The following is an 11,991-nucleotide window of genomic DNA, read 5'->3' as shown; positions in this document are numbered from 1 at the left end:
GCTACAATGGGAGCTCATCAAATTGGCCATTAGCTCTGGAAAGCATTATCTCTTGGACCGTGTTTCACCCTGACCAGGCCCGGCTTTTGCCCTGGAGGCGCCCAGTGCAACAGCCTATTTTGCCCTCCCCCCATGACCTCCCCCTCTGATTCCCTCATTGCCAGCCGGCGAAAGTACCCGTCTTTTCCCCATAGCCATTCTCTCACATATATTCCATTTGTTTTAAAGCCCTGGTAAAGGCTGGCTTTACTAATCCAGTCAACTATCAACATAACATGCAGATCTGTTCTTTGCAGCAGGCATAGTGTAGGTAAGAGCGGTGAGGTGGAGGGGCCGAGAGGGGCGGATTTCGACAGATGACGGGACAAATTAAATAAATAATCAATTTTCTCTCATCGTCGTCTGTCAAAAATCCCCCCCACTCGGCCCCACCTCCTGACTGCTCTTACTTGCATGGGCCACGGCTGACAGCGCCTCCCCCCTGAGGTCAGTTCCCCCCTCAAAGTCAGGGCCCAGAGGGGCCACATCAGTCGCACTGCCCTGAAGCCAGCCCTGCCCCTGATAGGCTCATCTCTCCTGCCCTCAGTGTTTGCTGTCAAGCATCGGAGGGATACCCCAGAGGGGACCTTGAGCTAGCAGGTAGGCAAAGGCAGAAGAGGCAGGTATGAAGGGTGCCTATCTAAACAGTGGGAGGGACCGCATGGTAAAAGATAATCCAGACGAGAAAGATGTCAACTCAGGGAAGGTCAGAAAAGGAGGTAAAAGACCAATCACATCTCCCCATATCAGTAAGACAGATTCAGGCCCTGATGGCTGTGAGACTGGGCATCAAAGATGCATGGACACTGATGGTGCGGTCTCTTCTCTGTACCCAGATCAATGGCCAACTTAGATATACTCCAAGGGGGTAATATAGAGAAGCCTGACAAGGAGGCCTTGAAGCAATGGCAAGTACCAACACCTAGCCATTAGAACACCTAACTGAGAAAAGACCGGAAAACCTGACAGTAGCCAAGATGTCTACTGTTTTTATGAGGCTTGAATAGAAGACATAGGGACAGATATACTAAATACTGGCAGCAAAAAACTGCTTGCAATTTGTGACCTGGATTTTTGTGATCAGTATTTAGTTTTACAAACCGACATTTGTACTAATTTGTACTTAAAATTCTGATTCTGAGTGGGTCATAATATTACCTATCTCATGAATATTAATGAGGTAGGTGGGAAGTTTCGACTCGCTCTGATTAGTGGCCATCACCAGGATGATGGCCTCCTAGGGTAAGCAGATCACCATGTCTGTGATTGCCTTTAAATGGAATAACCTTTTTTTAGGTCTCGTAGCGATACAGCGCGTAAGTGCTGTACTCGCCGAGATCTATTGTTACTGACTCTGCTTCCCAGGAGACAGCACCTGGCCGCGCGCATCTCTCAAAAGGCGATCGGCGCTGGCCACGCACGCGCGCACGAGCGCTCGCCGTGGCTGTCTCCTGGGAAGCGCAACAAACATACACAGGCACACTTCCCCCTGCACGCATGCGCACACACAGAGACACACACACGAGCGCACATACACGCACACATACAGAGTCCCCCATCGCACACACACACACACCTTCCCCTGCACGCATGCGCACACACATACACAAGCACACATACACGCACGGAGAGACAACCCCCACTCCGCCGTCGCACACACAGACACACACACACGCACACATACAGGCATCCCCCCTCCCCGCTCACCGGTCACCGGCTCTCCCTCGGTGCTCCTCCAGGCACTCCGTGGGCGCGGGCTTCACAAAACGGAAGTCCCGCCCCACGATAGGTTTCGTTTTGCACGCGCACTTCCACTGCCCAGAAACTGGAGCACGTTACGTGACCCGCGAGTATTAAGAAAAAATTGAGAACACCTTCTCCGTTCCCGCCCCAAGTATCTCCACTCAAAAGGTGATTTTTAAAACTAACGCTAATAACTGCTTTATGTGGTGCTTGAGTATCGGTCAAGTGTGTGATAGTCTCCTCAGCAAGACATTGAAGATAAGATGCAATTGAGAGAGAAATGTAATAGCACTTAGTTCGTCCCCAGTGGGCAGAACATTGCAATCCCTCCTTAGAAAACCTGGTTGAGGAGGGGGTCGGGATGGAGAAGGCGGTGGCAAGTAATCATAACAAGAAGTCTTGGACATGTATTGAATTGCGGCCTTGTATGCATAGCGATTCCTTTGACTAGATTAGGACAATGGGTTCTCCTTTCATACACACTATGGGGAAGACCGAGCCTGTCTTGGAGCAATTTGGTGAATAACTTTAAACTGCAGCACTTGGTGCATGTACTTGGGAGTATCAGGTCCAGTCTGAATTCTTCACCCTTAGTGGGACCCTTTGGGTCTTTCTGAGAATTATCCTTTTCCACAGTGGCTCAAATGAATGTCTTCTGTGGGTTTAAGGCTGAAGCACTGGGTCATCCGAGTTCTGCCTAGTTGCAGAGGCTTTCCACTGACTGGCTCTAGTCTGAGCCTCAGGCTTAATAGTGAAAACTGTTACGGGGCAACAGAGCTGCAGCCATGAGGCGGCATCTTGTGGTGCTTTTTGTGGACTTAACATATCCTGTTTCTGACACCTTTGACCGTCGTCTTAAATGTACAAGCCTAAGTCAAGTCCAAAGTTTGTGCCTTATCCTAGAGATAACTCCTCTGCCTCTAAGCATAATTTTGATAAGAGTGTGTCCTTTAAAAAAAATCTAAATACCTCTACACTGCACAACAGAGAGAGGAGAGGGGAAGAAAGTGATGAGGTGAATGTATCTTAGCAGGGATTTCATCCAGCAAGTACTTCAGGACTGATCCGGGTAGTATGAGAAATTAGATAGTGCTTACATCTTCATATGACAACAATTCATAGATTTTTGTCCTGCGGAGTGCATCTTCTACATTGCATATAGGACCATCTATGAACATCCTTGACAAAGTTATAACATTTTACGTTAGGGTCCTTGGTGTAAGAAACCCTTTCATACCTTAATTGAGGCTTTCAACGTCCTGATCGCTGACACATGGAAGAAACCGTTTTTTTAACTGTGATTTGACATACACCTTGACAGAAGAAGCGGCCTATGCAAGTTGAACCTTTCTGCACGTTCACTGTTCAACCACTAGTCGTTCCTGCAGCCAGTGTCCGGTTCATAACTAATGCATTCACAACCATTCTAAGAGTCCAACAGAAGAGACTTAATGGCTATCAAGTCTTTTTGTGTTGTAGTCACTGGCACTAACATCCAGATACACAGCCAGTAACTCACAAAATACCAGTATTACTTTTGAGTATGGTCTTGTCATTGTTGACTGATAATTAAGAGGATGGACGCCTCTTAGCTGTGGTTGTAATAGTTTACAAGGGCATAAACATTTTAATTTGGGACAGGTTGCAGGACGAAAAGAAATTGCTTGGTGGCAAAATGCCTAAAACCCAGAAATTTAGAAGTACATGCAGATCTAGGTATTTTGGCTACTTCTGAGCCCTTTTATTTTGTGCAGTTTTATAGATTGATGCCTAGTGATTTATGTCTTAAGTTTTGTAGGCATCATGTTTTTGGGAGAATGCCAGGGACACAAAACCTTTAACTTGTAGAGAGCTGGCTAAACAAAATACAGTGGCCTAAGCTTTGGGAACAACATCCGGTGTAGCTCTGGGAATGCTATGTCCATATCCTAAATACTTAATATATTTTATGTGAAGAGCTGATCTTGGTCCGGTGGGTCTTCCTACTAATAAAGAAAAAGCGATTAAAGCTTAATTTCAGGAGTTTTTGTTCTGCTTTGCCTCAACTACTAAATTCAGGAATAGACAGGCCTTGAAATAACCTAAAGTATATTCCGTTGAAGAAGTGCTGGAGAAGAATGGAATATGGGGTTTTAATCCTGGTTTACTGTAACTTAACTTTATCATGGAAGGCAGACATTTTAAGTCAACATTCTGTCTTTTAGCCTCATAATGACACATCACAAAAGTGATTAGAGTTGCGGAAATAAAGGAGACACACATCTACTTTTGCTATTAGTGCTGATGTACCTTTATCTGGACATTTGGCTCGTCCAGGTTCATGCCTGGGAAGCAGTGTTGTTTGCACTGTAGTCATATATGTCACTAGTACGCTGCCTTCTACCATAGGGTTACCTTCTGACTGTGTTTCTCATGACCGGGGAAGAAATGTCCTTTGAGACCCTTGCATGTGGTAAAGCAGGGGCAGGCCCTTGTGAAAGACCACTGCAGCTAAGAGCAGACAGACTATCTATAGTGGCTGAATTCTTCTGCCTGAGAGACAGTCAGTATGCACACTGACCCGGATGGAAAATGAGGCCATCCTTAAGGTTAAATGGTCACACACCAGCTGTGAGTAGTAGGTGACTGAGCAGAGAAATTGAAGAGTGGGAAATATGTGGATGAAATCTGGTCTCTTGAGTGTTTTACTCTTACACTGTCCATATATGGCCCAGGACGGTAAGTCTATTCCACCAAGACTTGGGTGCCAAGTAACACTACTGCAAAATGTAGAATGGTGAAGCAATACGTCCAAGAAAGACTACACATGCTCAGTCCTCTGTGATGATGTACATTTACCCCACTCACATAGGGGCTCAATGCTGTTGCTAATAAAGGAGCAATCCTTAAGGTTGCAGACGGAAATCTGAGCCAAAATATGCTTGCTTCTAGAGACCTATTTGGTTTGGGAGTACTGGAGCAGGTTGAGTTCCAGTTGGTTCCCTTACTAATACTTGGTCTCAGATACTACCAAAACAAGCATTTGCAATGCAATAGGTCTCACAGCATTAAAGTTTGAGTTACTGGCATTGTCTCCGACAATGCTTTGCATAACTTTTTTTTAAATTTACAATTGGTATATAAACATTGTTTGTGAGTGGTTAGCTGTTGCTAACAGACACCCTCACAGACCTAGAGCACTGCACGACTCATATACTCGAATTTGCACTGAAATCGGAAGGCTGCAATGCTGATTGAATGCATAGGGCCCAGGGCCCATGCACTCCTGATGTGCAGTTGAGGCCTACCTTACAGAGGGCCCCACCAATTGTAAATTAAAAAAAAAGTTATGCAAAGCATTGTCAGAGACAATGCCAGTAACTCAAACTTTAATGCTGCGAGACCTATTGCATTGCAAATGCTTGTTGTTTAATGCAGCCCATTTTCGCTAAGGAACCAATGATGTGGTTTTTTAAAAATGTGTTTGGGAGTTGATAGTAGTCCTCTGGACTATTGCCTACTCTTCAACAAACTTTGCTTTTACATTCACAATGTGGCAAGGGCCCCAAAGGGACCCCTTTCCTTTTGCGAATGGGTTTCCACTCCAGCTTAGCAGAGGGTAACATTTCAATGTTTTGAGACTGTTTTTTGGTCCCAAAGCAATGATACATCTCATACAGACTCAGCATTTCAGATGCATACAAAAAGCCCTTCCAAACATTGAATTAGTATAGAGTTGACATTCAATTTAAGGAGTCTGGAAACGTTTACCAACTCCTAAAATTCAATCGATACATTAGATAAAGCTTCTTTGATGTTACAAATTCCCAATTAGAGTGTTTTTAGACTATAAAAATGATTTGCACATCTGACCCTATAATAACACTCTTCTAGTCTGACCTGCTTCGTTCCTCTGGTCCAAAACTGCCCCCGTTAGTGTATCCTTGAAGGTCCGAGTATGGATCCCTGGTTGAATGCCAGTGGCTGGAAGACGTTTCTCCAAGTCAAAGTGCTGCAATCTTAGAAATCAAAACATGACTATTCCACTGCACCTTTGAATAACCCTGTTTCCCACAAAAGTTGTTACATTTGTCAAAACATTTTCATCGTTTAAATAGAATGTGCAACACTTGCCAAAAAACCCATGGAAGATGGTGCATGTGAACAAACGGCCAGATTCATGAAAGACCCGTTTTGCGAGTCTGAAATAGCGATTCATAAGGAATCGCTATTATAGACTCGCAAAACGGGAATCATGTAGGAATCGCAAAATTAAATGCGATTCCTACAGATTCCTTATTTGCGATTAGCAAATTGGTAATCGCAAATAAGGAATAACTCCCCATTCATTTCTATGGGCCAAAAGGCCCATAGGAATGAATGGGGAGTATTCCTTATTTGCGATTAGCAATTTGCTAATCGCAAATGAGACAGCGATTTAAAGGGTGCCAGGGGTGTCCAGAGGACACCCTGTAGCACCCCTTAAATGCTAATTTAAACAGGTGTTGCGCACACACATGTCCAAAGGACGTGTGTGTGCAACATGCAACTCAGAAAAATGCTTTTAAAAGCATTTTTCTGAGTTTTCGCTATTTACCACGAGGTTTGACCTCGCGGTAAATAGCGGGCCGAAATTGTGAATTCGCAAATTTTAAATGGATGATGAATTGCATTTAAGGAATCTCAAATAGAGATTCCTTAAATGTAATTCCTCGCAAAATAGCGAAATCGCTATTACCGATTTTTGCATTTGGGATGATGAATCCCAAATGCAAAAATAGCGCTCGCAAAGGGCCAGATTCTCAGAATCTGGCCCTTTGCGAGCCGATTTCGGTTTGATGAATCAGGCTGAAAATGTTTTGTAATTTTGATTCAACAGTTTTGACTTAAGAGGCCTTGAGACATCATAAAAACCCCACAAAGCACCTAAAATAAATTAATGTTACCCATATATTTCAATTTGGTCCATTTGACAACCTGAGATGCAGACGGCACGTACAGCCATATCTCTGCAGTTATGCCAGGTTATGTACACATCTCCGAATCCCAAAAACTCCAGCAGATCTCTAATAATGGTAAAAAGCTGAAAGTGCTAATTTGTCTTGCCTTTAGGAAACGGCCAGCTCCATCCTAGCATTATTGTAGCTTGTCAACTTTGCTGTTCCTCTCCATGGGCTAAGAGCTTCCTTGAGTATTTCGTCAGCAGACCACCATGAGCTCTTTATGCTATGTGCTGTGGTGGAACCTCAGGGTTCCCCTTGGTATGGAAGCATCTAGTTTGTGTTCACGAAACCCTGTTACTGATCAATGCTGAACTTAGTTGAATTGAAGGTCAGTTGAAGGAAAGTGCCTCAAGCTCAACTCAGACAAGACTGAATACCTCATCCTGGGCTCCACCCCCGCCACTTGGGATGACTCCTGGTGGCACACAGCACTCAGAACCCCCCTACACCCACGTGCCACGCACAAAACCTCAACATCATGCTGGACTCCTCCGCCTCAATGAACCGCCAAATCAATGCTGTCTCGTCCTCCTGCTTCCACATGCTTCGCCTGCTTAGGAAGATATTTTAAATGGATCCCCACCGAGTCCAGACAAACGGTCACCCATGCGCTCATCAGCAGCAAACTTGACTACAGCAATGCACTCTACACAGGCACCACCCATACTCGTAAAGAAACTGCAGAACGCCTCTGCCAGACTCATCTTGAACATCTCCCGCTGCAGCCACATCACCAGTCACCTGAGAGACCTCTGCAGGCTCCCGATCAACAAAATAATTACCTTCAAGCTCCTCACGCATGCCTACAAAGCCCTACACAATGCCGGACCAGCATACCTCAACCTAAACCTCCACCTCTCCTTCTACACACCCACCAGACATCTATCTCTGCTTCGCCCAACTGGCCCAAGCCATCATCCCACGGATCCGCAAGACCTTCCTTGAAGGAGGATCCTTCTCCTACCTTGCTGCAAAGACCTGAACTCCCTGCCCCTACACCTTAGGCAATCACCGTCACTGCCTCCATTCAGGAAGGACCTCAACACCTGGCTCTTTGACTGAACTGCACCCGCCCCCCCGGCCACCCCCCCTCCACAGCAACGTGAGACCCTAATGGGTGTGTAATCACACTTTACAAGAAACCCAATTGATTGGTTGAATAAAAAGTAACTCTTCCCCTATATCTTTACTTTAATTTACCTTCCCACAGGAGTGCTGCAGACTCCTGAAAGTTCATGATGGCTCTATCTGAAGGGCCAGTTGCTATCACCTGCCTCTTCCAGGGCCATTCCTGATCCACTGATGGACTTTCTGATTCTATCGGCATGCATCTACAATGTGGTAAAGCCCCAGCATTTGTAAGCAAGTTATCATTCAAGCAATATTATTTGTGAGCCTATTCTTGACCAGACATTAATTACAAGTGCATTATTTACTAGCCATCATGTGAGATCAACCAGGCATCATCCAAGAGTATGTCTTCATCAAGACAACGTTGTTTGTTAGCATTTTATGAACCAGGCTTTATTCACCATCACTTTATCAGCCAGGCATCATTTATACAGACACTGTCATAATTTGGTATTTTAGCCACCAGGCATCCTTCACAAGCACATTATTTCCTAGACATTATTCAGAAGCATGTCATCAACCATCATTCACGAGCACCATATTGACCAAACATCATTATTCGAAGCATGTGATCCACCAGGCATTAATCATAAGCACATTATCAATGAGGCATTGCTGGTGACACATGATCAACCAGACATTGCTGCTCTTGAGCATATCATCCACCAGGCATTATTCATCAGTGCATTTTCAACCAGACATTACTATTTTTGAGCATATTATCCCCCAGGCCTTATCCACCAGTGCATCATCAACCAGGCATTACTATTCTTGAGAATATTATATTAAGGGTGGGTGGTGAACTGCACTCTGCCGGCAGAGGTCATGGAGTTTTTGGCACTCCGTGCTCCGCGTACAGCACAGAGTTCTTAAAACAAGCATTTACAATGCAATGGTTTTGCCTTTATTAAAGTTAGAGCTATTGGCATTGCTCTTGACATTATTTTTATTTATGTTTTTTTTTAACATAAATAAATGGCATTGTCATTTACAATGCCACTAGCTTTATCTCTCGCAAATGACACACACAAAAACACACAGAGCCCCCCCCACACACACACCCATACAGAGCCCCCCACACACACAGCCACACAGAGCCCCCCACACACACAGCCACACAAAGCCCCCCACACACACAGCCACACAAAGCTTCCTACACACACAGCCACACAAAGCTTCCCACACACACAGCCACACAGAGCCCTCCACACACACCCACACAGAACAAGCAGGCAACAGGGGCACACGGAGGCACAAGCATGCAACAGGGGCACACAGAGGCACAAGCAGGCAACGGGGGCACACGGAGGCACAAGCAGGCAACAGGGGCACACGGAGGCACAAGCAGGCAACGGGGGCACATGGAGGCACAAGCAGGCAACAGGGGCACACGGAGGCACAAGCAGGCAACAGGGGCACACGGGGGCACAAGCAGGCAACTGGGGCACACGGAGGCACAAGCAGGCAACAGGGGTACACGGAGGCACAAGCAGGCAACAGGGGCACACGGAGGCACAAGCAGGCAACAGGGGCACATGGAGGCACAAGCAGGCAACAGGGGCACGAAAACGGAGGCACAAGCAGGTAACAGGGGCACACGGAGGCACAAGCAGGCAACAGGGGCACACAGAGGCACAAGCAGGCAACAGGGGCACACGGAGGCACAAGCAGGCAACAGGGTCATGAAAACAAGCACAAGCAGGCAAAAGGGTCACAAGCATGAATTGTAATTTAGACGGGGCTGAAGTGGAGAACGGTCAGTAGGGAAGTAGTGCGGCTGGTGCAGTGGTACCAGGCCGAAAGGTGATAGGGGCTGTCTGCACCCCAGTTTGGACAGTTTCCACTACCAAACAGGGATTGGTGGGAGGGGGGCGTACTTCTTGCTTGCTTTAGGGCTGTTACTTCGGGGACGCAGTGCACGCTGCTGCCTGCTGCCGCCGGGACACGACAACAGGCAGGGAGAGGACAGGCTAGGAGAGGGCAGGGAGGGGACAGGCTGGGAGAGGGCAGGCTGGGAGAGGGCAGGGAGGGGACAGGCTGGGAGAGGGCAGGCTGGGAGAGGGCAGGGAGGGGACAGTCTGGGAGAGGGCAGGTTGGGAGAGGGCAGGTTGGGAGAGGGCAGGCTGGAAGTGGACAGGCTGGAAGTGGAAAGGCTGGGAGAGGACAGGCTGGGAAAGGGCAGGCTGGAAGTGGACAGGCTGGGAGAGGACAGGCTGGGAAAGGGCAGGGAGGGGACAGGCTGCTTATATTGATTTTCTGCCACTTCGGTGACCTGCAGATCCACCCCAAGTGTGGCCCCTTGCAGAATTGCGTTAGTTAGAGCCACAAGGCTGAAGAGAGAAAAAAAAAGGAGGGGGTTGGTTGCAGGGCTTAAGCTGTGTGCTGCTGGGCGCCGAACCCCCTGCCTGATGTGCTGGGGGGGGGGGGATATGCAGGGAGGGAGAGAGATTGATAGATACATTTATCTGCTTAAACTGCCTTTTTATATATGTTTTACTATAATAATGCCAACATTTTCACAATCTCTTTCTCACTCGATCTTGTTCATCTGCGTGCTTCATGGTTGCCATGCCTCACAAGTGTACCCCATAGTTAGTCTATTATGTATTATTAAATGATTACTGGGACACTGCCCATTAAAGCAAGGGCAAACTGTGAAAAACATGAAAGCCAATGGTTTAAAAGGGCTCACTCAGAGCGCATCCTCTCCCTGCAAATCGATTGCGCTTTTTTTGAAGAACTAATGATTGCAGCCAAAGGTAAAAAGAACAACGGACACACGGAGAGCGGGAGGGGGGGGGGGGCGGAGGCGGGAACCGACACACGGGTAGCGGGAGGGAGCCTCCCCAGCCCCAAATAAAACAAAGCGACTCACCTGCACTTCCTCTGAAGCTTGGCAGAAGCACACCATCGGACAGACACTGGGGCGCCATGACAGCGGGAGGGGACTCACCGGTCTCTCCAGTGTTCCGCTGGTTCTCCTCCGGTTGGCGTCTGGCGAGGCTCCTCCTCTCCGGGGCCTCGCCGAAGACGGGGCGGCGGCTGCGGGCTCCTTCTCACGGCCCCGAGCAGGAAGGCGGGTGCCGTCAATGGCGGACCAGATTCGGGGGCGTTCCCTTGAATTGGTTTTCGGCTGACGTAGCGTGACGTAGCCAAAAGCCAAAAATTTTCGGGAACGCCCCCGAATCTGGTCCTGCATTGACGGACAAACGTGTCTTCCAATGGCTAGCCTCCATTTATGGAGCTAGCCAATGGAAGACGGGGGCGGATTCCAAGCCCCATACTATACTCATTAGGTTTTCGCCTGCGCGAAAAAGCTGCGCAGAGCGCAGCTTTCGCCAGGCAAAACCTAAAGAACTCTGACGGCGGCTGGCGGAGTGGAGTTTGCCAGCAGCATGCCCTCACATCTCTTTGCAACTGGGCTACAATAACAGCACCCAAGGCTACAAAGATGGAGTTCACTTAGACCTTGATGAGAAAACCAGCCGTGGCCCCCAGTGACATCCAGGCTACTTCAAACATGTCATTATATGAAAAAGGCGGGGTGTATGCAGCTTTGGCACAGATCATCTGCACACATGTGCTCCGTAATGTTACATGTACATTCAGAATGCAGACTGGAGCCTTGTTCACAAATCACTTCTGAACCTTCCCAGCGCCCCCAATACCTCGCCACCTGTGTTCTCTATCGTTACAATAGACACCAAATGTTAACTTGGTGCAAACGTTCCAGAAACAATTGACTAGAAGGAAGTGTTCATCACTTACTTTTCCCCCGTGAAGGCGCATTTACTTCCTAGCTTCGCTTATCTGGCTGGTAGAGAGAAGCATGGAGCGGCCAACATTAGGTGCAAAATGAAGCCCTTCCTCCATTGCTTTGCCTGCTTGTCCCTGGGGTTTGCAGATGAGGCTCCCGGGGGACGGAGGGGACCGGGCAGGGCTTGTGCACCCCGGGCTGAGCTTGCCCAGGACTGAGATCTTTGAGTTGCAAGCCCAGCAGCATGGGGAGGCGGGGCCTGCGCCACTGGGCCCGCCAGGACCAGAACAAGAACCAGCAGTAACCTCCAACTCCAGTCTCCTCCTGAGGCCATCTTAA

Source organism: Lissotriton vulgaris, chromosome 2_1 (genome assembly GCF_964263255.1).
Source record: "Lissotriton vulgaris chromosome 2_1, aLisVul1.2, whole genome shotgun sequence".
NCBI classification, from domain to species: domain Eukaryota; kingdom Metazoa; phylum Chordata; class Amphibia; order Caudata; family Salamandridae; genus Lissotriton; species Lissotriton vulgaris.
The sequence above is the reverse complement of the archived record's forward strand: the minus strand, read 5'-3'. Positions refer to the sequence as shown.